Source organism: Pantherophis guttatus, chromosome 12 (genome assembly GCF_059756535.1).
Source record: "Pantherophis guttatus breed Tessera chromosome 12, ASM5975653v1, whole genome shotgun sequence".
Classification (NCBI taxonomy): Eukaryota; Metazoa; Chordata; class Lepidosauria; order Squamata; family Colubridae; genus Pantherophis; species Pantherophis guttatus.
The window spans coordinates 18,752,370-18,780,000 of NC_142074.1; the positions used below are offsets into that span (position 1 = coordinate 18,752,370).

At 40.6% G+C, this 27,631-nt stretch overlaps 1 protein-coding gene and 1 long non-coding RNA gene across 2 annotated transcripts in view; one reads left to right on the top strand and one right to left on the bottom strand.

The window, feature by feature from the left end:
* The window catches only part of PCDH11X (protocadherin 11 X-linked), a 708,765-nt gene that overhangs the window by 640,142 nt on the left and 40,992 nt on the right, over window positions 1-27,631 (bottom strand). The gene's annotated exons all lie outside the window — the stretch shown is intronic.
* On the top strand, window positions 1,626-27,191 carry LOC117665128 (uncharacterized). The gene is made up of 4 exons (XR_004591255.3): window positions 1,626-1,664; window positions 8,617-8,678; window positions 21,251-21,309; window positions 27,117-27,191. It is a non-coding gene; the product is annotated as an uncharacterized LOC117665128 (long non-coding RNA).

Here is a 27,631-nt window from a genome sequence, read left to right on the forward strand (position 1 = left end):
GAACCAAGTCTTTTAGTTCTGCAGCTGTTATAATAATGTGAAACCAAGATTGGATGATGGCTTCTATTAACTGGGTTTTATTGCTGGATTGCTTCTGACTAATAAGTTTCTTTAGTCGGTTCCATAGATTTTCAATTGGGTTAAGGTCTGGGCTGTTCCTAGGCCATTCCAGCAGTGGAATAGGATTATCTTGAAACTCGGGGAAAAAAAAAAGTGGTATTATTAGCCATAAAACCTCAAAAATACACTTTTCCCAAAAGGTTTCCACAATTTTGGCCACTACTGTAATACACTTGAAAAAAAAATAGATCAACCTATCCTGTTCTTGGTTACTGTAAGCCAGTTCTGATGTTATTGACCGATACTTGCATCAATCACAATTCTTAAGAGACAACAAGCCACACAAGAATTTGTGATATGCCTCTTAGACTGTTGAACTAGATCACATCTCCTTCTGGGCATCAATTGTGCATTTGCAAATATACATCTACCTTATTGCTTTGATTTTTAAAAGACGTAAGCATTTGTAAATATATCTATGGCAAATGCACTTACCCCTGAATTTATGAGCCTTTGTTTGAGAAATCACTGTCAGCCAGAGGTCTATATTTATGAGTTGTTAGGAAGCAAAAAAAAAAAAAAATGCCACTTGGGGTGTTTTCCAGGAAGACGGAGGCCATGCTTAACTGATAATTTGGGGGTTCCTCTTTGAACCTATCTCCCATCCAAGGGGCATGGAGAATGTGTACGTGTACGAGAGAGAGAATGAGACAAAGAAGATTGTTAGAAAAGAAGTGAGTAAGCTTCTAAAACAGGACACTCCCACTGGGGTTCACCACTTCAGCGACAAGTATTTTTAAAACTGCAGGTGTTCATCATTATTTGTAAAGAGAGAAAAACGATTACAAAGACCTTTAGGGAGATCGTAATAGGTTAAGGCAATTATCAAAGATCACAACGAGTTTACACATTACTTCTTGTGTGTATGTGTGTATCTGGTGTGTGTTGGGGGGAAGGGAAGGGAGGGAGAGAGACTTCTCTGTTCAACACTGGTAAAATTATCTGTGAATCTGTTTATTGCCAGCTCTGTTTTAAATCAGGCTCAAAGACTTACTTATTTTGAAGGAACATTCCCACTGGACATAGTAATGTAATTAAAGCAACTTGGTATTATGAATTCCCCTCTATTGAGTCAGATATTCAGAGACCTCTTTGCTCATTCTATTAAATCGGGGGCTAGATCTTGATATCAAATTCCTATTTCAACAGCACAATTCTCTGGGTTGGGCATTTTCAGCCTTCGTATTGATTTTGATTCATTACGTGCCATCCAGTCGTAATTGACTCCTAGCAACCACAATGTCAGGATGTTCTCTGCCTAGCTTGGTCTTTTAGCTCTTCCAACGTTGCCTTCATCACCACTGATGAAGCTGAATCCATCATCTTTGCTGGTGGGAGTCTAGGACAACTCACCACAGTCAACCTACTACAACCAACTCACCGCGGGACACCTCGCTATGGCCAACTTGCCATGGGACAAGTCACTGCAAGACAAGTGTTACACCAATATATGAAGAAATAGTGGAATAGAATCGTTAAAGAAAGGATGCAAAAGGAAGGACAAAATGAAACGCGAGTGACAAAAATTAAAATCATTTAAAAATGTAATTGAATTGTTGAATTGGCCATTGTCAAAGGCAAGTTGGCCATGGAAAGTTGACTGATGGTCATCCTCTTCTCTTTTTCCCACCTTTCACAACCTTCTCCAGAGAGCTAGGTTTTCACATAATATGCCCAAAGTAGGATAATTTGAGCTCGGTCATTTGTGCCTTAAGTGAGAATTCTGGATTGACATCTTAATTACATTAAGTTAAAAAAAGAAAAGTTTTAAATTTTGAAATCTGTTCCGATGGCAGAATCAGCCAATTCATAAAGGACAAGCCAGATACATATCACTGGGATGTATTTTTGGATGTAGTTCTATCTCAACGTTTATACCGTGTTTCCCCGAAAATAAGACCTTGTCTTATATTTTTTTGAACCCTGAAATAAGTGCTTGGCCTTATTGCCGTGCACTCAAAAGTCCAATTGGACTTATTATCAGGGGATGTCTTATTTTGAGGGAAACAGGGTATATATATATATTTGTAAAATATCTATGTATGAAGTTTTATTTTTTATTTTTTTAAAAAAATAGTTTTTATTGAATATTTTACATTTTTAAAACCAAAAACATAATAGAAAAAGATGAAAAATGAAAAAAGACAAAAAAAAGAAAAAAACATACACATACACCAAGCAGTAAAATACAAAACATAAATAATATTACATAACATTTTACCCAAGATGGTGGCGCCTTGGTGGCTCAGCAGACTAAAGCACTGTTAAGTAACACCAGCTGCCTGCAATTACTGCAAGTTCAAATCTCACCAGGCTCAAGGTTGACTCAGCCTTCCATCCTTTCAAGGTAGGTAAAATGAGGACCCGGTTTGTGGGGACAATAAGCTGACTTTGTATATAAAAAAAACACCGCTGGGGGGGGGGCAAAAGCCCTACTAAGCAGGTATATACAAAAGTATGAAGGCTATTGCTTAACGCATTGTAAGCCTCCCTGAGTCTCCGGAAAAGGGTGGCATATAAATCGAACCAATAAATAAATAAATATAACATTTTACAACTTTGTGCATCGACAATTATCTTTACTTTTAAATTCAATCATCCTAATCATTCTCTTATTCTTGTATAACCATATTGAACATTCTTATAAACTAAATTGTTATATATACTTACATCCTATTTATTAACATAGTCAATATTTTATCCTTACCAGTATTCAATACTCCAGATTCCAATTGATCAAATTTCTATTTACATTCTTATTTCTTGTTTTGATTTCTATTTTCTAGCCACGTATAGAATCTATTCCACACTTTATAGCAGTCCGAATCATCTCTTTCTTTAATCTCCATTGTCATTTTATCCATTTCAGTACATTTGAGCATATTTTTTAATTACTATTTCTTCGGATTACGTATGAAGTTTTAAGTTGAGGACTATATCATGGAATTTGGAGTAGTGCCAAAAAGGAAGGGTAGGATAAGTGTGCTCTGTAACTACATATTAGTTCAGAAAATATGAATTGGGTCAAATCGTGTTAAATTAAACTATTTAGTCCATCTTCCCTATGCATTGTCATCTTCAAAGCACTAAAAAAAGAGGACAGATTTGACATTTTAATATTTCTTCCTCCTGGCTTGTATCACCCCACTTAACTTTCTAAAATCTGGGTGCTCCAAAGAGAACTTTAACAAGGGAAAGCCTATTTTTGCTCTTGTACTAACTCAATGCTCTACTAGCTCAAATCACAAATACTGTGAATGCTTCCTTCTCATCCTTTGTCACCTTCCAATAATCATTATTCTTGATTGGTGGCCTCAGCACTAAATGCTAACAGAGTTATTTTAGATCCTTTCCACTTTACAGTGTAATTCCCTGTACGTTTATTCAGCGGCAAGTTTCTTTCCTTCCATTCAATGGCACTTTCTTTGAAATTACACGCAAATTGGTAATCCAAGATGCTAATTTCATTCTGCTGTTGATGGAATGAAATGGAATGGAATAGAATAATAGAGTGGAGTGGAGTGGAGTGGAGTGGAGTGGAGTGGAATGGAATGGAATGGAATGGAATGGAATGGAATGGAATGGAATGGAATAGAATAGAATAGAATAGAATAGAATAGAATAGAATAGAATAGACAGAGTTGGAAGGGACCTTGGAGGTCTTCTAGTCCAACCCCCTGCTTAGACAGGAAACCCTACACCACTTCAGACAAATGGTTATCTAATCTCTTCTTAAAAACTTCCAGTGTTGGAGCATTCATAACTTCTGGAGGCAAATTGTTCCACAGATTAATTGTTCTAACTGTCAGGAAATTTCTCCTTACTTCTAGGTTTGACTGCTGTGTACAGTTAGTCCTCGGATTACAACACTTTGCTTAGTGACCATTTGAAGTTACAATGGCACTGAAAAAAGTCAACTGATGACCATTTTTCACGCTTGTGACCATGGCAGCATCCCCGATGTAAATCACGCGATTTACATTCGGATGCTTGGCAACTGACTCACATTTGTGACAGTTGCAGTGTCCCGGGGTCCTTTTTGGCAACCTTCTGACAAGCAAAGTCAAGGAGGAAACTAGATTCACTTAACAACCATGTTACTCACTTAACAACTGCAGGGGTTCACTTAACAAATGAGGCAAGAAAATGCAGCTTAACAATGGGGCAAAACTGATTTAACCAATTTCTCACTTAGCAACATCAATTTTGGGCTCAATTGTGGTCGTACGTTCAGGATTACCTGTACTGTTTTCTGTTGCCCCTTTCTAATTTTAGTTGTTGCATCTTTTCAAAGCACCTGTGTGTGTGTGTTTTCTGTCCTATAAAATTGCCTAAATTGACTAAATATAACTGGTGGGTCAATTTTCCTCCTCTATGCATTTTGCATGTCTACAGAACTCTGAGCAGTGGTGGGATTCAGCCAGTTCGCACCTATTCGGGAGAACCGGTTGTTAACTTTTTAAGCAGTTCGGAGAACCGGTTGTTGGAAGAAATCTTATTTTGTTTTTTTTTCCACTTTACAGGACTAATCCTGTAAGGAAGGCAGGAAGGAAACATTCTGGTGTTGTTTCTAGCCTAATCTGTATTGCCCTGCTTACAGAAATGGCCTCTCCGGTTAACCCTTATTGCATTGTAACAGCTAAGGCGAAGCACCCATTGATGTGAGTGATGTTGAGTTGGCCACACCCACACGGTCACATGACCACCGAGTCACACCTACCCATGGCCACCTACCCAGCTGGTCATTAGGGCAGAGAACTGTGTATGTATATACACATACACATACACATACACATACATACATACATACATACATACATACAATCAAGCATTAGGCTCAGTTTAGGTACCAGTGGAATTACAGAAACATAAAAAGTGAGCCTTTCGGGGGGAAAAAAATCCGAGCCTTTATGTTCACTTCTTCGTTTGCTTGTATATTTGTTAGCTCTAAATCACTTGCTCTACTCAATAAAAAGGCACATAATTAAGGAAAAAATGACACAGTGTTCGCCCATAAGACCAGAGAAGGTATTTTGTCACCATTATAGCTCATTATGTGAAATTGTCACCTCTTTGTAAGATATAGATGAGAAGCTCTGAATTAACATTATTTCCTCCTCCAGTGGTGCCAAGGAAAATAATCAAGATTAAAGACGGAGTAGCCGGTTGCTTTTTCCTCTCATTTGCTATTTTTCCCCCCAGAAACTGTTTAAAGGCAATATATTGGGAATATTAGTTTAATACATGAATGTGTAATTTCCATTAGGCCATAGATCCGTTTTGCATAACCTACCAGCTTCTGAAACTTGGTCAAGTCAGGCTCCCAATCGGGACGTGGGAAGGGGGGGAGGAAGATTAAAGTTGTTAAAAAGGAATAAATGGTATATGACGTCTTCCCATAGCTAAAGGCACGCACTTAAGATTCTTACTTTCTCAACCCCAAACTATGCCAATGACCCCTACTCGCTCAGGGAATCTGGACTATGGATATGCAAAGCACCCTGCTTTGGAATAGAAGATTGTAAGGATCACTAGAAGGTTTGATTTGATTAAGATGGACCACACGGACCTGGTCTACCATTTACTAGAAGTAATTCATTCAGAACTGGTTCGTGATCATTTAGGCCAGTGGTGGGATTCAGCCGATTCAGGCCGGTTCAGGTGAATCGGTAGTTAAATTTCTGGCTGGCTCCACCCCTCCCCACCCCACCCCTTCCAGGAGTCCCCACTTTTTGGCTCCCAGGTAAGTGCAAGGCGGTCTACTAGGCCCAAAGCAAGGCACAGGGGAGTGCATCATGCCCTCCACCCATGGCCCATTTTCGCTCCCAGGAGGCTGCAGGGAGGCCTACTAGGCCCAAAACGGGATGCGGGGAGTGGTGCGTTCCCTCCCCTGCGGCCCGTTTTTGCTCCCAGGGGGATGCAGGAGGCCAAGTGCTGCCTGTCACACCCCTGGCCATGTCCATGATGGCCACGCAAGACAGACACAGACTTCAGAGGCTAATTAGAACTACAGAAAAAACAATTACTATCAACCTGCCTTCCATTGAGGACCTGTATACTGCATGAGTCAAAAAGAGGGCTGAGAAAATATTTACAGTCCCCTTGCATCCTGGACATAAACTGTTTCAACTCCTACCCTCAAAACGACGCTATAGAGCACTGCACACCAGAACAACTAGACACAAGTTGTTCATTTTTCCTGAATGCCATCACATCATTAGCTTAACAACTAATTCCCTCAAACTGTCAAACTATTCACTAAATCTGCACTACTATTAATCTTTTTATTGTTCCCATCACCCATCTCCTCCCACTTATGACTGTATGACTGTAACTTTGTTGCTTGTATCCTTATGATTTATATTGACTGTTTCCTAATATGATTTGATTGCTTATTTGTACTCTATGACTATCATTAAGTGTTGTACCTTATGATTCTTGACGAATGTATCTTTTCTTTTTCTGTACGCTGAGAGCATATGCACCAAAGACAAATTCCTTGTGTGTCCAATCACACTTATTTTATTTATTTATTTATTTATTTATTTATTTATTTATTTATTTATTTATTTATTTATTTATTTATTTATTTATTTTGTTTATTTATTTGATTATTTTGTTTATTTATTTGTTTATTTATTTTATTAGTCATATTTCTATGCCGCCCACTCTCCGAGGACTCTGGGCGGCTTACACGAAAGACAGTATACTAAATAGCATACTGCCCCCTAACAATCTGGGTCCTCATTTTACCCACCTCGGAAGGATGGAAGGCTGAGTCAACCTTGAGCCGGTGAGATTTGATCCGCTGATCTGCTGAACTAGCAGTCAGCTGAAGTAGCTGCAGTACTGCACTCTAACCACTGTGCCACCTCGGCTCCTTATTGGCCAATAAAGAATTCTATTCCACTCCACTCCACTCCACTCCACTCCACTCCACTCCACTCTATTCTATTTCTAAAAGGCAGATTTTTATGAACACCATTTCAGCAGCTAAAAAAAAATGTGAGAAGCACATTAATATACCATGGAGTGGATTAATTCCATACTGTATAGAAAATTTGATTCATAGAGGAATTTCTGCAACACACGTATGTGTGCTTGACAAATTTCCTAATGCTGGACTCTGCTCAAAATTGTGGAGAGCTTTGATTTTGCTGCACCACTGTGAGCATTGAGCTGTTTTTGCTAAAACAGAGAATGAACCAATACTTACAGTATTGTGCAAAATCGTGCCTCGTTTAAGGGGAGACTTCAGATTTTCCTTCAAAATACTGTATCTCTCATTCAACATTTCCATCTCTTTCAAGAAACTGTCCTTCCTTTTTTCAAACTGAATAGAACCTCCACCTTGCAAGTATATTTATTAATAAACCGTGTAAGACTGGAAGAGTACGAACAGTATTCAATTAATCACTTGCAGATTGCAAATAGTATTGAAATTTATCTGTAGCGTGTAGGACAGTAATCCTAATAAGGCTCATTTAATATCAGATTACACAGAACAGAGAGATTTTTTCTCTCTCCCAAAATAAACTGCCATTTGAGTTAGCAAGAATATTATGGCTTTGTGGTATATATGAATCTTTATAACAAATCCCTGTGTGCAAAGTGGGATTCAGCCGGTTCGGACTGGTTCAAGCGAACCGGATACTAATTTTACATCTGGTTTGCCAGACCGGTAGTTGCAAGGACTGGCTGGCCCCACCCACCCCGCCTCTCCCAGGAGTCTCCACGCGGCCTGTTTTGGATGCCAGTTAAGTGCAGTACCCACGCAGAGGCTCTGGGAGGGTGAAAAACGGGCCTCCCTTAAGTTCTGGAAATCTGGAAATGGGCCTGTTTCCAGCCTCCAGAGGGACTCCGGAGCCTGGGGGAGGCCATTTTTGTCCTCCCGGAGGCTCAAGGAAAGTCTCCTGAGCCTGGGGAGGGCAAAAAACAGGCCTCACAGAAGTTCCAGAAGTCTGGAAATGGGCCCATTTCCAGCCACTGGAGGGCCCCCGGAGCCCGGCGGAGGCTGTATTCGTCCTCCCAGAGGCTTGAGGAAAGCCTCCAGAGTGTGGGGAGGGCGAAAACGCCACCCCCATGGTGTGGTGCAGGAGGCCGAGTAGGCCACGTCCACCATGGCTACACCCACCCAGCAACCACACAGAGAACCAGTTGCTAACATTTTTGAATCCCACCTCTGCCTTTGTGCCCTATTTCTGAAGCTTTGAGGGAAAAGAACTCTCTCTCCCTTTTAACCTTAATGACTAAAAAAATAAGACACAGTCAGAATCGGAAAGAAATCCAGCTGAAGAAGGAACTTTGGACAAGATGTCAAAGACCAAAATCTTATTAGAGACAAATTCACAAAGAATGACATACCGCCGAGAGGAGGATAGGCCGCCATAGCTTAACTAACTCCAACCACCATTGTTTAAACTAGGGGAAAAAAAGAAAAAGCAGAAATAATACTTCCAGTCTTTTGCCACTGTCATTAACTTTTTTCATTTTCAGCACAAAAGAGAAGAAAAAGGACAAGGACATCATTTGTCAGAGAAGGGATAAAATGCAGAAGGGTAAGAAAGAAAGAAAGCCATTGCTAACTCTACTCTTGCCAGCTGTTTTTATGTCAATTTATTGAGACCCTTATTTAAGTGTGGAACATGGAAAGGATCAGGGTTAAACTTGAGCATCAAATTCAAAATTGCTCTGGTTTATGAGCCACTGTGCCAGGATGGGTATCAATCTGGCATGTCTGCAGGAATTTCAGACATGCTCTAGTTTCAGATTCCTTCTAAATGAAGTACGGGACTTCTTTTTAGTGCATCCTGCCAATGAAGATTGTTTTCTAACCTTCCTTCCTTCCTTCCTTCCTTCCTTCCTTCCTTCCTTCCTTCCTTCCTTCCTATCTTCCTTCTCTCCCTCCCTCCCTCCTTCCTTCCTTCCTTCCTTCCTTCCTTCCTTCCTTCCTTCCTTCCTTCCTTCCTTCCTTCCTTCCCCTATGAAGCAAACTGTAGAGTATTGTGTGACCACAGGCTGTGAGTAGGGAAGTGAAAGTCTTTGTGATTATATCCAAGCTCAACCGTGAAACTTCCTAGTGGAATTGAAGTCCGTCCTTCCTTCCTTCCTTCCTTCCTTCCTTCCTTCCTTCCTTCCTTCCTTCCTTCCTTCCTTCCTTCCTTCCCCTATGAAGCAAACTGTAGAGTATTGTGTGACCACAGGCTGTGAAGCAAACTGTAGAGTATTGTGTGACCACAGGCTGTGAGTAGGGAAGTGAAAGTCTTTGTGATTATATCCAAGCTCAACCGTGAAATTTCCTAGTGGAATTGAAGTCCGTCCTTCCTTCCTTCCTTCCTTCCTTCCTTCCTTCCTTCCTTCCTTCCTTCCTTCCTTCCTTCCCTCCCTCCCTCCCTCCCTCCCTCCCTCCCTCCCTCCCTCTTAAAGGACTATTCCTTTCATTCATATTCAACAGTCTGACCTGCTGCTCCTTCTTTACTGGCCACAACATGATTTTTACCAACTCATCCTAGCACCACCCATGCCGTTCAGCTCAACAAATGGGGCTATAATGATCTGTATTTAATTAGAGTGCACAATAGCTGCTTTATTGATTTTACTGATATATGTCTAGTTATAGGAGTATGCTAATTAAGTAATTGATCACAGGACATATCTGCTGAGTTACGGAAATCTTGCAACAAATTGCAAGCCCGTTGTTAAACAAGTTTCCCCAAGCACAGCCATTTGCTCGCTGAACTCCATCCTTCTCCATCACCCTTACTTACGGAACACCCTTGCTGTTCAGCTTGATCGGTGCGTCCCAGCTCTATTAAAAAGCAATGTGATATTTCTTTGTCCTAAGGCCCTTTCGGATTTTGCCAGTGGACTAGCCAAGGCAGCACATTGTAAATTATAAGGGACGTTTAAGAACCCTTTACCGAAAGTATGATAATGCTATGTTTATTTATTATTTTATTTATTTTATTTATTTATTTTTTAATTTGATTTATATGCCGCCCTTCTCCGGAGACTCAGGGCGGCTTACAATGCGTTAAGCAATAGCCTTCATTCTTTTGTATATTTTATACAAAGTCAGCTTATTGCCCCCACAAACTGGGTCCTCATTTCACCTACCTTAGAAAGGATGGAAGGCTGAGTCAACCTTGAGCCTTGGAGAGATTCGAACCAGCAGAAATTGCAGGCAGCTGTGTTAATAACAGGGTGCATTAAACCACTGTACTATCAAGGCTCTTATTTATTTATTTTATTTATTTTATTTATTTATTTGTTTCCATTTCTATACCGCCCTTCTCCAAATAGGACTCAGGGCGGTGAACAGCCAAAGTAAAAAACAGAGCATACAAAATTTAAAAAACAGTTTAAAATAATTAAATATTTTGGCCGTAAATTAAAACAATCCGATTTAAAATCAATTTAAAATTTAACTCAAGCCAGCCCAGCTAGTTGAAATAAATAGGTTTTCAGGGCCCGACGAAAAATCCGGAGGTCTGTTATTGTACGTATCTCTGGGGGGAGGTTGTTCCAGAGGGTGGGCGCCGCCACAGAGAAGGCTCTCCCCCTGGGGGTCGCCAGTCGACATTGTCTGGCGGACGGCACCCGGAGGAGGCCCACTCTGTGCGAGCGTACTGGCTAAAAATGATATGTAACATTTAGAAAAAGCATTCATAATACTTTCTTGCTCAGAAACTTATAGAACTAGTTTAAAGGTGAAGCGAGTTCAGTGTCACCATCTTTATTCTGCAACCCACAGAGGTTGACAAAAAATCAAAGGTTCCCCTCGCACATATGTGCTAGTCATTCCCGACTCTAGGGGGCGGTGCTCATCTCCGTTTCAAAGCCGAAGAGCCAGCGCTGTCCAAAGACGTCTCTGTGGTCATGTGGCCGGCATGACTAAATGCCAAAGGCGCACGGAACGCTGTTACCTTCCCACCAAAGGCGGTCCCTATTTTTCTCCTTGCTTTTGCTTTCAAACTGCTAGGTTGTGAGAAGCTGGGACAAGTAACCGGAGCTCACCCCGTTACGTGGCACTAGGGATTCAAACCGCTGAACTGCTGACCTTTCGATCGGCAAGCTCAACGTCTTAGCCACTGAGCCACCGCGTCCCATATGCTGCTACTCAATTGCTAATGCTCAGCCTACGCTCTCCCTTTTGTAACTTATGTTTATTACACCAAGACCTCTCCCCTGAGGTCAACACATAATGCAACTTTGTCCTTTTAAATCTGTTAGCAACACAAATTCAGCTTCAGGATAGAAACAGGCGGAATATGTATATGAATAATTTAAGCAGAGTTAAGGAGGCCCAAGTTGCAAGCATGGAAGATCTCATGGGCATAATATTTGGGCCAACTTCTGTTGCTTATGCACTTCTTTGTTTTATTTTGTTTCCCAACTTGGATTGTTTGAAGAATTCTGGAGAGTTCAAAAGCTTCAACATTCCTTCATGCGTGCCATTATGGTTATTCCTTCTAAAGTTGTTGACCAACCTGTACTTCCTCATGGCAACATTGGTCTTCTTCAGCCCACCTACCCTTCCATTCCCCAAACAGACCAGGGGTGAAATCCAACAGGTTCTGGAGAACCGGTAGTGGAAATTTTTAGTTCAGAGAACTGGCAAATGCCACTCTGGCTGGCCCCAGTTTGGGGTGGGAATGGAGATTTTGTAATATCCTTTCCCCGGGAGTGGGGAAGGAATGGGAATTTTGCATTATCCTTCCCCTGGAGTGGGGTGGGAATGGGGATTTTGTAGTATCCTTCCCCTGCCACGCCCACCAAGCCACGCCCACAGAACTGGTAGTAAAAAAATTGGATTTCCCCACTGAGACAGAAGTAATTTTTTTTTTTTAATTTGATTTATATGCCGCCCTTCTCCGGAGACTCAGGGCGGCTTACAATGCGTTAAGCAATAGCCTTCATTCTTTTGTATATTTTATACAAAGTCAGCTTATTGCCCCCACAATCTGGGTCCTCATTTCACCTACCTTAGAAAGGATGGAAGGCTGAGTCAACCTTGAGCCTTGGAGAGATTCGAACCAGCAGAAATTGCAGGCAGCTGGTCTTAATAACCAGCTTAATAACAGGGTGCCTTAAACCACTGTACTATCAAGGCTCCTAACTGTTTCTGAAATAGTGATAGAGGCTAACTGCACACTCTAAGGTGCAAGAACAAGGATAGAAAAAACTCAGAACTCTTTGAGAGTGAAAGTTTTATTCCCGTTTTATGAATTCCTAGTTGAGCGGTGGGAAGAAATGCATAATTGGAAAGAGCTGCAGTGAGCCTTTAAAATCATAATTTTGCAAAGCCTCTCTCATGCCCAAAGGTACCTAAGCTTGTTAAACTATATGAAGATCTTTACACATAGATAGAATATTTGATATTCAATAATAAGAAACAGGTGAGAATCCTCTGGCTTAATTTGGAGTTATGCCTTGACTTTAGTTCTCTGATCCAGAGCTACAGAAAAACACGACAGGAAAGAGATGACACATGCAGCCAATAAAAATTGCTAGAATGACCACTGTATTCCCAGCAAGCAGAAAGCAGCATCCACGTTTTGCAATCGGTACAGATTTTCAAATCAAAATGCTTAAAAGACAGGTTTACGTTGAAATAGGAATGCATGAATCAAGTTCACATTTTTTTTTTAATTTGATTTATATGCCGCCCTTCTCCGAAGACTCAGGGTGGCTTACAATGTGCTCAGCAATAGCCTTCATCCTTTTTTATATTTATACAAAGTCAGCTTATTGCCCCCACAAACTGGGTCCTCATTTCACCTACCTTAGAAAGGATGGAAGGCTGAGTCAACCTTGAGCCTTGGCGAGATTCGAACCCTGCAATAATTGCAGGCAGCTGGTCTTAATAAGCTTAATAACAGGGTGCCTTAAACCCCTGTACTACCAAGGCCCTGTTTGTTGTTTTTAGTATTAGCTGAAGTCAGTTGCGTCTGAGTCTTACATTTTTCTAATCGACTCCATTTTATTCACAGCCCAAAGGCCCCAAAGCAAATTACAAATATAATCTAAACTCGGCATTAAATTGTTTTGCTGTTTTGCTGTTAAATGCATAAAATTAATACTACACGCAGGCACGGATATTAAGAAATCTGGATGAGGGCTATTTTCCATAAAGTGTAGCAATGGTGAACTCTATTTAGAAGCGCAAATTGAAGTTAGAAACATTAGTTAGATGATAAGACAATTTGGAATTCTTAAGAAAGTAGGACAGGATGTAAAACATGCGCTTCTCAAAACCCACATTGGCACCTTTCACTTAGCAGCACACAATCAGCTGATAGCAAGAGAGATAATATAGTTTTAGAGGAAACCCTGCCTTCTTATTTGCTGCAGAAATACAAAATAATAGTGTAAAAGTCATTTTTGAAGGGACTCAACCGTCAACAGTTCTGGAGGCCCAGTTTTAATTTGTGAAGTGCAAATTGTTTTTCAAACACAACTTCCCTCTGGTACAGACTTACACTTTAAGCATTCCTAAATGCTTAAAGCTATCTTAATGTCACTGTAATAAATTAGGTTGTCTGCCACTATCAACTGATTGCCGTAGTAAAACACAGTCTTGGGGGCCCTTCCTGGATTCTCAGCTACTGCTGGATGGAAAATTGGAGGTCAGGTTCAGGAGGGATTGGCCAGCTTTGTCTAGCACAGGGGTCGGCAACCCATGACTCTAGAGCCGCATGTGGCTCTTTCAACCCTTTGCCACCAGTCGGTAAAAGGAAAAAGGATGCTGCACTAGGAGGAGACTCTATGGTGGTGGTGGGGGGAACCGGGTTTCTGGTCGGCAGAGGAAAAAGGATGCCACTCTAGGAGGAGACTCTATGGTGGGGGAACCGGACTTCCGGTTGGCTCCAGAATTGAACGGGGGGCTTCCAGTTATGACCTCTGTGGCTCTTTGAGTGTTTAAGGTTGCCAATTCCTGGTCTAGCACACTAAATGAAGCCCTTCTTAGAGCAGGACAACCTATTAATAATGATTGATGCTTTGATCACCATGTACTGAGTTTACTGCAATGTGCTGTCTTCAAAGACAACTTGGAAACTATCCCAAAGATGCAACTGGACTTGCTTGGGCTTTTTTTCCTCGAAAACCTTTCACTTCTCATCCAAGAGCAATGGGTGGAAACTAATCAAGGAGACAAGCAACTTAGAACTAAGGAGAAATTTGCTGACAGTTAGAACAATTAATCAGTGGAACAACTGGACTCCAGAAATTGTGAATGCTCCAAGTCTCTAAGAAGATGTTGGATAACCATTTGTCTGAAGTGGTGGAGGGTTTCCTGCCTAAGCAGGGGGTTGGACTAGAAGACCTCCAAGGTCCCTTCCAACTCTGTTATTCTATTCTATTCTATTCTATTCTATTCTATTCTATTCTATTCTATTCTATTCTACTCAACTCTACTCTACTCTACTCTACTCTACTCTACTCTACTCTACTCCATCCCATCCCATCCCATCCCATCCCATCCCATCCCATCCCATCCCATTATTCTATTCTATTCTATTCTATTCTATTCTATTCTATTCTATTCTATTCTATTCTATTCTATTCTATTCTATTCTATTCTACTCTACTCTACTCTACTCTACTCTACTCTACTCTACTCTACTCTGTTCTATTCTAAGAAGCTTCTTACGTTCTCTTCAGTTTTCAAAGAAAAGAAAAACAAACTCCAGATGCCTTTTGAAAAGCAACTTTGGGACAACCATGAGTTGGATGATTGAGAATCTCCATAGACAACTTGGAAACTACAATTCCTAAATACGTAAACACCTGTCTGTTGGCAGTAAAAGCCGTCACAAATGTATAACAACTTTAACTTGGCGTCTTCCAAAGTGTGGTTGGGCGCAATTCAAAAGGCTGTTTTGAATACATCACTTGGCCCCTAAGAGGACAAAGGCATTCAAGATGGCTTGTACCAAATAGAATTTAACCATTTGCTCTTTACATTTAAAAAATAATAATAACCCTCCTTTTGAAGAAATATAGGAGTGGGGGGCCTGGAAGCAGCATTTTTCAAAAGTCAAAGTGGGGTAGACTTTTCCAAAGGCTAATGAAAATACTTTGGAGAAGAAGGAGCAAGTAGTCGCTTTGACTTGGTTGGCTAAGCTGTTGTCAATGTCAATTATGAATGTTTTGGCATTTTGTTACAACACCAGAAGTGTATTATGTGATCCTGACAGCACACAAAACTCATAAACAAATATTCCACACGACTAATTTGAACAGGGATGAAAACCTGGAAGATGCCTCAGCCCATAACTGCTGTACTGCCTCACCACCGTCCATGAAAACTGAATTCCAGCACATTTAAAGGACAGATTGCTAGATCCTGTTTGTTTTCCTACCGAGCTGCATTTCCTCAACCAAAATCTGTGGCAGCCAACATTTCAGCATGCGACGTGGCCAGAATCAAAAGGTACCTAAAATTGCACAGCTTATTCTTATTTAACATTGGCATCCAGATATCCCTTTTTGCACCGTATCTATTTTATAGGTTTTGCAGTTGAGAAACACAGAGTGGTCCGTAAGAAATCAAAGAACCAAGATCAGATTTAGTCCAAGGTCCTGATCTGTGAATGGATAACTAGCCTTAAAAATATATTTTTTAAAAAAAATTCAGTAAATTAGCATCAGTTTTGACAATTTAAAAAAAAACCTAGAAACTTCAAATATTCATAATTCTTGTCATAAGCCTCATGCCAGAAGGACTTCTGTGAATATGGGTCAATTGTTCCATTAGGAGCAACGTCCACCAAATATGGACTTTTCCTTACCAAAATTTACATTGGTTCAGGAGAAGCAATGTTTTGATTCCAATACAGAAAACTGAGGAATGGGTGGTGAGATAGCTAGGTGGACAGATGGGGAAAAAATGGTTGGATGGGTGGGTGGAAGGGGAGATGGATGGATGGATGGATGGATGGATGGATGGATGGATGGATGGATGGATGGCTAGATAGATAGATGGATAGATGGATAGATGATGGATAGGGTTAGGGTTAGGCTAATGGAGGCATGGCACTTTGGAGGTGGTTCATGGGTAGGTCAGACCTCACCTTCTCCCCGAGTGCACTTTGCTCCTTTCCATCATGGTTATTTTATCTGACTGTTTAAACGTTTGGTTCTTATTTATTGTGTTAACATGTTAATGTTTGATATGGCATTTAAATTGCCTGACCATAAGCCACTTAGAGTCACCTCAGGGAAATGGACAGCATAGAAGAAGTCAGTCAGACAGACAGATATGGATGGATGGATGGATGGATGGATGGATGGATGGATAGATAGATAAAGAAATAGATAGATATGGATGGTTGGATGGATGGATGGATGGATGGATGGATAGAAAGATAGATAGGTAGATGATAGATAGATAGATAGATAGATAGATAGATAGATAGATAGATAGATAGATAGATATGGTGGGTTGGATGGATAGATGATGGATAGATAGATATGGATGGATGGATGGATGGATAAAGAGAGAGACAGATAGACAGACAATGTTTTCCCTACAGTAAATTGCTTTGAGTGCTTTTTAGCAAAGGGATTTTTAGACTGCCCATATACCACAACAAGAACTCCTTCATGGGAGTTGGCTATAGCTCAGTCAGCCTTCACATTTAATTAATTCTTATACTTAAAACTCTTCCTCTCCCCCAGGAGATTCAAGATTAGGCACACAGGTGTTATCACCTCCAGTAAATCAAGGGTTGCTTAGGTGTCAAAACAGACTCTTCTATGTCAAGAGAAAGCACTGAAAAAAGAAGCCCCCTAAACTAATATTACCCACCAAAAGCTGACAATCCCAAGAGGCGTTATTAATTATCCCAGGACAGAGAAAGTTAAAAGCTTACTTTTCCTGTTTATAATCAAAAATTCTGATGATGGTAATTTTTTTTTTTTTTTTTGAGTGCCAGGCTTTTTTAGAGGGGTGGGAGGGGAAATCGGGGAGTATATCCAGATCTGAGAAATTCTATTCAGCTTGCAATTTCCTGCCTTTTCAAAGGCAAGAATCCAATAACATGAATTGTGTCATCTAGTTCTGGTCCTTTTTTTTTTATTGTAGCTTCACAGGTCAAGATGTGTATGACTACTAGGCTGCAATAGCTGTATAAGCCTTAATGCTTATCCGTTCCTCTGGAAACTATATGCAGCTGTATAATCTGGCATTCTACCCTTCTTCTCCTTTCGTTTGAAAGCATGGGATAGGTATTCGTAGCAGGGGAATAAAGCATTAAGCATACAAAAAGCATAGAAAAACCAATCCTTTGTAATTTTAGCTGACATATTAGCTAAATCGTATCTCGGTGTGCTGTCTGAAAAATCAAAATGATGTTCCAGGTTGGATCAGATTGATTGAAAGTGAGTTGCAGCTACACAAAAACATACAAATGCTCCAGAGAGAAGAAAACCAAATCCTAAATTAAATGCTGTTTGTTTACTGGTGGATCAGAATCTCAATACCAGGAAATCCTTCAGCTCAGGGGTGGAGGTTCGCAGGGGTTCGGGAGAACCTCTAGCTAAGATTCTGTGCAGTTCGGAGAACCCCCAAATCCCCCAAATCCCACTCCTGGCTGGCCCCGCTCCGCCCAACCTGCCCCACCCCTCCCAGGAGTCCCCACAACCAAGAGCCTTGCTAGTACAGTGGTTTAATGCACCCTGTTATTAACACAGCTGCCTGCAATTTCTGCAGGTTCGAATCTCTCCAAGGCTCAAGGTTGACTCAGCCTTCCATCCTTTCTAAAGTAGGTAAATTGAGGACCCAGTTTGTGGGGGCAATAAGCTGACTTTGTATAAATATACAAAAGGATGAAGGCTATTTCTGAGCACATTGTAAGCCGCCCTGAGTCTCCGGAGAAGGGCGGCATATAAATCAAATTAAAAAAAAAAAACAGCCCGTTTTGGATGCAGGTAAATGCAGGGTGCACACAGAGGCTCAGGGAGAGCGAAGCACATTCCATGCTTATCTCTCTCAAGGCTATATCCCAGGGTTACCTACAGCAGCCGAGGAGAGAGACCTCTACAAACCATGAAATTGCTCCGTTGGCGAATGGGATTGATGACACACCCTGGGGGGAGGGGGGAAACAGGTTCATTATGGGAGTTTAAATTATGTAGGGTCAGAGCTGGCTTCACTTGGGAACATGCTGACATGAAGCTCCTAATAAATAACTGGATTTCTTTTGAAGCTTGGCTCGAGACTCATGTTTTAATTAGGGCATCATCGGAACCCTGACATTTACTTTTCACTCTTACAAACAACAGACCTTTTGACTTGCTATGAAAGATAATGGCACACTTATTTAAATTATCCTCCTAGTTGTCTGACTTAAGAGATCCAGGAAACAAATATAAACTGCAGCTCGTGGTATCGGTCGATTTCTGATAATGGGACACTCGCTATAAAAAGGCCATCTCAAAATTTCTGCAGACTGGAACTTGTAGTCAGCTTGTAAGAATCCCAACCCACTGCCAAACACCAGGGAAATCAGGAGATTTCAGGCAGTTCAAATGAGCCTAAAGATTTATTGTAAGCTTAAAGCTCTCTACAAGAATCTGGTCAACTAACAGTCAAGGGAAATGAGCGGGAGATAAGAAGGGCATTCAAAGTGGGCTTAGATCTCTTGCAGGAGAGCAGGGACCCGTATGACAATTTGAGCCCTTTCTTGGGCTCAGCCTGGTCATCTCTTACACCCACTGCAATCCCACCAACTTTCAATTGGTGCAGGGAAATATACAAAGAGCACAATGGACTTTAAAAAAAAAAAAGACAGATTTTCATCTATAGCAGCAATGAAGCAGAGCTCTTTGTTTTATCAGTATGTTTTATCCATTTACTAGAGCGAGCATCAAAAGCTATCCCAACTTAATGCCCCGAGGTACCCAGATTCCAGTTCCTGCAAAGTATGTAAAAGAGACAAACAATAAAGTGATGGATCATCAGGGGAACTTAATGAAATTTGAGCAGAAATCAGAAGTAATTTATCAGAGAGCTATTCACTGTAGAAAAACAAGCTAGCATGAGGGATTTTGAGAAATAAAGAGAAATAAGCTCTTTGTATAGTTGAGAAATAACTCAAATAATGGGGAATTCAGAGTGGTGAAATAAAAGGATTACTCTTGTCTGATTCTCATGGCATCCACATTTTCTTGTGTCAAAAAAAGATTTGTAGAGATATTCATGGCAAACCTCAGGAGAGAAAAATTTAAGCATTCTTGTCTTGTCCATATGTTGTCACTGCATCTATACAATAATTACTTAATCCCCCAAGCACAGACCAGCAATAAATCATACTGCAGGCCACATACCAAATCGTGGTGTTAACAATGTAATGAGACATATCCCAAATGTGTTATTTCAGCAATTCATTTTATTAATAATACTCTGTTAGCAAACCTTTGTAAAAAGGCAGCAAATGTTTTTTTGATATAATGAGAAAAACTTAAATACTATAGCAGTGGCAAACTTAGAAAAGAAGTTTTCAGAACTAAAACAGGATAGCTATTGTATGTTCCCATATGGTTTCTACCAGACTAGGCTGAAGTTATAGTCATGAAAGCATGCTGATTTGTAGAAAATTAATAATCATCATGATTAATGTTAAGATTCCAAAGCCCAGGTTCAAGACCTGAGAGCCACGCGATGGGGTAAGCTCCTGTCCTCGCACCAGCTCCTGTCAACCTAGCACTTCGAAAGCATGCAAATGCGAGTAGATAAATACCATATTTTTTGGAGTATAAGACGCACCGGAGTATAAGACACACCTTAGTTTTTGGGGAGGAAAATAAGAAAAAAGTTGATTGGCAGGTGGATCGGCCTCCTGTAATATCCCTAATCAGCTGTTTCCAGAGGTGAATTTTAGCAACAGGTTTGTTGGTTGTGAGCTCTGTGCCTTGCTTTTTTTTTCTGCCTCTGAAACTTCTGAAACTCTGTTTCAGAAAAAAACTTTTTTTTCTGCCTCTGAAAGCCTCCAAAACAGAGCTTCTGAAGCTCTGTTTGGAGGGGTTTTTTTCCTGAAGCTTCTTTCGGAGGCTTTTTTTCTGAAGGACTATCTGTACTCTGTTCAATCTCCTTTCTTTTGTATTGGTATATAAATTAACCTATTCTGATCTGTTGGTTATTGTGTCATTCTCCAGATTTGTTAGCATAGTTTGGTTAGAACCTTTACTGATTCTTCTTTTGTTGCTTGCCATATTATTTTAGATAAAAGCCTTTCAGAGGCTTTTTTTCTGAAGCTCTGTTTGGAGGCTTTTTTTCTGAAACTTCTTTCAGAGGCTTTGTTCAGCCTCTGAAATCTCTGTTTCCGAGGCTGGGTGGGGCTACATTCGGAGTATAAGACTCAACCATATTTTCACCCTCTTTTTTGGGGGGAAAAAGGTGTGTCTTATACTCCAAAAAATACAGTAGATACCACTTCAGTGAGAAGGTAACAGTGCTCCATGACGTCATGCTGGCCACATAACCATGGCAACATCTTCAGACAGTGCTGGCTCAATGGCCTTGAAACAAAGATGTACACCACTCCCTTTAGTTGACAACAACTAGCGGAGTAAAATCCACAGGAACTTCTTTACCAAAGCCAAGAAAGACACAGAGTTGTTTCTAAGCATCTTCCTTTGTTGTTCCTCACCTGTAGACAGAATCTTGCCAAACTAAAGGAAACTAATCATATCATTAAATCATATTTGACACTCTTCCTCCCAATCAAACTATCTAAACTGCACGTGTTTTCAGAGACACAACTCAAAAAAAAAAAAATTGAATGATGAAGATGGCAGCTGAATGATGAAATTCTACACGTGCCTCCTTGGAGCAAACCGTGCTGAACTGAACTGAACTGTGAATAAGAATGTAGTCTTAAGCTTTCAAAAGTAATGTTGCTAATAACAAAAAAATAATAATTTACGGAACCTGTACACTGTCTGATTCTCAACAACTCTGGGGGGCTCACAACTCTCAAAAGAAATGGCGATGCTACATGGAATAATTTTGAACCCGATGCGGAGTATTCAGAGTTTCTTTTACCTTAAAACACGGTTTAACACACAAGCTTGAAGGTATAGTCAATTTTTAAACTACATTCATTCTAATTACTCATGCATTTAGGAAGGCTCAAGGGAAGCAGATGCAAGTCCCAAGCCCACTCTACTCTAGCATTCTTCTATGTAAGTATTTAAGTCTTTTTTTTTAAAAAAAAATAGTCACTTGATAACGTTCCTTTGTTTGTTGGAGGGTGATTTTGAACCACTAATCCTGGTCCATCATAATATCCCAAGCCCTAATTTTATTGTAATAGCCCAACAGCATAAATGTTTCTGCAACTAAAGAGAGGGTGCCTGAAAGAAAGGCAAATAATTAAAACTTCTGTACTCATTACTACAGGATAAATCCAGTAAGAATTCTCAGTTTGTTAATGACCTACAAAACTCATTCATCCAATGTCTAATCGCATCAATGGCACCATATTTAGTTGGGCCCTGGGCCAGATGTGATACTTGGAAAGTACATTGTTTAGAGGCAACCGGGCCCACCCTTCATCTATTCAGACTATTTGAGACTAAAATCACGGTTTTCTACATAGAGGTACACATTCAAAAAGTGCCAAACAGCACTGCGGTCTTGTATTAAGCTCCAGAACAATTTTCTTCCTGAGAGGTAGTTTATGCCTTCATTTATAGCAATCACTCAGTTATTCATGCATCCACACTGATCTTTAGCCAAAGACAATGTCATTTTTAACACTAAAAGGGAGTACCAAAAGAATATCCACAGTCAATTCTTTGTTCATTTTGACATGCATAGATTACATTTTACTGAGCACTTTCCTCTATAAATGGCAAGAAAAGTCAAATCTAAGGAGCAAAGCTTATACTGACTGAATGGGATTTGGGGGTGCATGTATATGTGCCTCGATGTTCCTTTAAAATGCCTCCAACATACGTAGATATATAAAGAGAGAGGGGGGGAGGGAGAAAGGGAGACAGAGAGGAGAGGAGAGGAGAGGAGAGGAGAGGAGAGGAGAGGAGAGGAGAGGAGAAGAGAAGAGAAGAGAAGAGAAGAGAAGAGAAGAGAAGAGAAGAGAAGAGAAGAGAAGAGAAGAGAAGAGAAGAGAAGAGAAGAGAAGAGAAGAGAAGAGAAAATATCTGCTGCAAATTCCATATCGGTGTCAGGAAGGGCATCTGGCCAGTAAAGGCTCAGCACTATCCAGTCGTCCTGACTTTTCCCTGAATTAAGGGATTACAGGTTCATAAAAAGGGGATAGACAGACAGACAGACAGACAGACAGACAGACAGACAAGATACAGATACATAAGCACATGCCCTTATTTTAGCATGGTTTTCATGAATCAATGAAAATGTTTTGTACTTCTTTTCCGTCTAATCATCAAGCAAATCTTGGAATGCCAAAAGTCATAGAAACAATACCGGTTTTTACAAGCTAGTCTAACAATTGGGTGTATAACATCATGATAGGCCATGAATTGATCGATCATGATCTATCGAATAAACAACTGGTTGGATTTGCACATGTTAAGCTGTACTTTCTACACTGGCTCTATTACTTGATTACTACAGGTTAAACCCAAACTAAGCCAGCTCTACTGAAGTTTAATGTGTGAACCTCCCTGCATTTATTTAATTTCTCTTTCATTCAAGAATGAAAGGTTGGATGGAGACAGAATGATGGGCCCAGAGCAGGGGTGAAATCCAGCAGGTTCTGGAGAACTGGTAGAGGAAATTTTGAGTAGTTCAGAGAACCGGCAAATACCACCTCTGAGTGGAGTGGGAATGGGAATTTTGCAATATCCTTCCCCCAGGAGTGGGGAAGGGATGAAGATTTTGTAGTATCTTCCCCTGCCATGCCCACCAAGCCACGCCTACCACGCCACACCAAGCCTACCAAGCCACGCCCACAGAACCGGTAGTAAAAAAAATAATTGGATTTCACCACTAGTCATTCACTGAGCTTCCGTGAGCTTTGAAGTCAATGATGGCTCTCGTGATGTATGGCAAACAACCTTTTGAAACTAAGAAAAGTTGTAGAAATTGCTGTCGAGCACAGAATCCACAAACTGCAAGCAAAACAAACAAGAATCCATGGGTGCTGAGTTCTGACTGCTTATTTCAACTCGGTCCCTAAAGAAAAGCCAGTGTGTTTTAGAGTCACTTGATCCTCTCTCATCATTAACTGCTATTTCGTACCAGCACTCCTAACACAGAAAACCTCTACAAAACACTCTTTTTCTGGCACACCCTCATGCTGTTCAGTTAATCTCAGACAATCAATATCTTATAGTAGTTTCACCACCATCGTCATTAACAGACTAGCATGCTGACTTGTAAGCAGTTAAAACCACGAGTATCGGTGTGTGCTTGTCTCTCTCTCTGTGTCTCAAGTGTGTCCTTGTGCATATGGAACATAAACCCACCGCTTTCTAAAGCAAAGGAACATATCTCCTGCTTCTTACTCGGCAAAGCTCTTCATTTTATTGGGCATCTGTTTATATTGAGGACAAGGAACTGGCATTAAAGTGAAATATGACATCCAGTAGGTCAGGCCAAGCTCAGTTTCTTGTCGGCTTATTCTTAGCAAATGTCCAAGGAATCTTTCAATGATATTGGGTTTTAGTTGGTCCTACTTCTTACTCAGCAAAGCTCTTCATTTCATTGGACATCTGTTTATATTGAGGACAAGGAACTGGTATTAAAAGTAAAATACAACATCCAATAGGTCACACCAAGCTCAGTTTGGAAAAGCACGTCACAACATGCCTTCTTGTAGGCTTACTCTTAGTAGCAGCAAATGGCCAAGGAATCTTTCAATAATATTGGGTTCTACTTAGTCATCCAGGAAGCAGAAAGGATATATCAGTGGTGGGTTGCCCCTGGTTCAGACAGGTTCGCAAGAACAGTAGTAAAACCGGCGGGAGGCTCCACCCACCAACCCGGATGTCATCATAGGTGATCTGCATTTGCTCCCGATGTGAACTGGTAGTAAAAGTAAGTAGAACCCACCCCTGGGATAAATGGTTAGTCCCATCACCATCTAATAATACCTGTTCCATAGTTAGGAAAGTGAAATTCCAACCAAGTGGTTTGTGCCAAGACATCATCATGGCAGCTGACAAAAGCTGCCTGGAGTACTGCATTCAGTTTTGGTTGCCACGATATAAAAAAGACTCTAGAAAGAGTGCAGAGAAGAGCAACAAAGATGATTAGGGGACTGGAGGCTAAAACATATGAAGAACGGTTGCAGGAACTGGGTATGTCTAGTTTGAGGAAAATAATGACTAAGGGAGACATGATAGCAACGTTCTAATATCTCAAGGCCGCCACAAAGAAGAGGGAGTCAAGCTATTCTCCAAAGCACCTGAGGGCAGGACAAGAAGCAATGAATGGAAACTAATCAAGGAGAGAAGCAACTTAGAACTAAGGAGAAATTTCCTGACAGTGAGAACGATTAATCGGTGGAACAATCTTCCTCCAGAAATTGTGAATGCTCCAACACTGGAAGTTTTTAAGAAGATGTTGGATAACCATTTGTCTGAAGTGGTGTAAGGTTTCTTGCCTAAACAGGGGGTCCAAGGTCCCTTCCAACTCTGTTATTCTATTCTATTCTATTCTATTCTATTCTATTCTATTCTATTCTATTCTATTCTATTCTATTCTATTCTATTCTATTCTATTCTATTCTATTAGAAGGGAACTGCAAATAATTCAGGCCTAAGTAGAACCCCCCCCCCCCAAATCAGACTCTTTCCAGTTCTTCCTTCTCCTAGTAGATCAGTCATGGATTACGGCTATCTCTCATCTTCCAAAAAAAAAAAAAAAAAAAAGTCTTCAAATCTTTCCAAAGATGGACCCTGACATGGCTGCCTGTTTGGCTTTCAAGAGGCATCCTAACTTAGCTGTTCTATTTTCACATTCCCTGCTCTGGTCTCCGAAATCCAATTAGGATCTGTGTTGTCGAATCGAGGTTGAGGACAACAATTTTCTTAAAAAGAGGCATTGGGTCTACCTTTTACTTCTTGGCTCTTAAGAGAATGACATTTAATACTTTATGCATGGCATTATTTCCGCATCACCCTCTTCTTCTAACAACCACCAGAAGGGATGCTTGTCTAACACCTCAAGCATTCAAATTGCCTCAGGGGCTACAGAGGGAAAAGGAAAGGAGACTACTCAGTAAAGACGACCCAGCTAGAATTGGGATTTGCATTAAAGGAACCCCAACAATGTTCTGCTTTGTCTCTTGTTGCTGCTTTCTTTTAGGGAATGAGGGAGTGAAAGAGTTTCTTCCCTCACCCCTCCCAAATGTTCATGTATGGTGCATTCTCTGTTCCCATAAGAGCAAAGCCTCAGCGTACCAATCTCCAAAGCTAAAAAGGCTCTTCTAAAAAGATCTGAAAATGTCACAAACTTTTTTTTTTTATCAGTGACAGATATGCCTATTAAAGCGGATACCGCGAGATGGATGGATATGCCTATCAAAGCATTTTTTTAAAAAAGAAAAGAAAAGAAAAGGAAGACACATTTTATTAGCAAAAAAAATAAAATAATAAAAATCCAGCGCGCTGCTGTAACAGGTTACTATGGTTACTGTTTAACAAATCCAGCCCTCCACAGTCAAGTCAATTGTATGCCATAAACAGGACCAGAAATGAACATTTGAGGCATCTAAGCGCCACTCTTGCAAGACCAGAATTGTTCTCCTGTCTTTATGGACGTGGAGTCCTGTCAAAGGATCAGCAGATAATCTTCAGGCCGAGTTTTCTGAAATTGTTAACTGGAGACAATTCTTTCTCCCTGCAGCAGACTGCATTAAAATTGCAAGCGGGACTCAATTGGCATGCTGAAATTTGCAGTTGCTGGACAAAAACATTAAGGAAGTTGTTTTTTTCCCCCTTAATTTCTCAAAAGGAAGAAAAACAAACCCTAACAACTACTCAAATGTAGGCCCTCAGGAAGGGTGTATAATTATTAACAACACACAGACACACACAAATAAATAAATGGAATGAATGAATGAATGAATGAATGAAAAGAAATTCCAGAACGAAAATTAGAATTTGGGGAGGGTTTTCTTTTTAATTAAGTATAGAAATAGTGGGAGCATTCCTTTGCACAGAACACTAAGCAATTGAAGCATGTTAGTTTGTACTTCCACACAAGTACTCCTCACCTTATGACAATTGGGAGGAGGCATTCCATTAAGTGAGATGTTGTAAGTTGAGGACTACTGGTACTGGAGAATACAATCTCAACACACTTGGTGCTTTGTGCTAAGAACGAAGAACCTTTATTATTTGTTACATTGATAACCCACTTGCTTTTAATGAAACCTCCCCCCTATGGAAGGTAAACGGTGTCATTCTGGCTAAATTTGGCCTCATGAATTTATAAATTCGCCTTCCGAATTTTTCCAGGACCTATTCTAGAGATAATAAACTTCAGTTCTTGCTAAACTACAATACTCGGCATCTTCACCAGCGGAAGCAATTCGCTACATGTATTGTTTAAAATATTTGCTTGTTTGTTCATCCAATTTATTTGCCACCCCATTGTAGGATGTTAGCACCCACCCTCTCCTAGGAAAATGAAATATTCTAGGAAATATTAAAAAGGCAGAATATTATATTTCCCCGGATGAGAAATGGAGAAACATGTTTTTAGGCAAGAAACAGACTCACTCTTACCCTGTTTTCCCCAAAATAAGGCATTCCCTGATAATAAGCCCAATCGGGCTTTTGAGCTCCTGGCAATAAGGCCAAGCACTTATTTCAGAGTTCAAAAAAATATAGGACAGGGTCTTATTTTCGGGAAAACACGAGAATAGCCCCCACCATCCTCAATATCCAACAACAGATGTCAGCACTTAAGAGATAAAGAGATAGCTAGGTCTCTCCATAGGCAAATGCCCTCATCCAGATCCAACAAAGGTAGGATTAACCCTCTACCCATCTAACAACAGAACTCACCACATGATACCTGGGGAGATTACATCATCATCTAGCAAGACTCAACCAAGCTTGGGACTCGGGACAGTCTACAGAGTTGCCCCTGCATGGCCCCATGGGAGTCTGACAACCAATCAGAATACAAGCTCAAATTCAAAACCCAACAGAGGGCATAAAACCAAGACACTCTCAGCATCTCTGCCCTTTTTCCTGCTCAGGAGCTCAAGCCATGTGAACCTGTTCATCATTAAACCATCTTTCCAAACAGTCTCCATGTTTCCAGTGTCTTTTTCTCCCCACTTGGAACTGAACCCAGAAGGATATTTTTTCCAACACCATCTTGCAGTTCAGGTGACTCTGAGTAGTAGATATCTCCACATTTAGCCACTCCTAAATGTCTTAATTCCATCCAATGACCTTTGCCAACCAGCATTCAATACTGAGCGTATATTAAGCTTCTATTTTTTGATCAAAGGACCCTGTTGTTAGTGCAGGGGAATTGCTTTCGCATCTATCTAATACAGAAAAG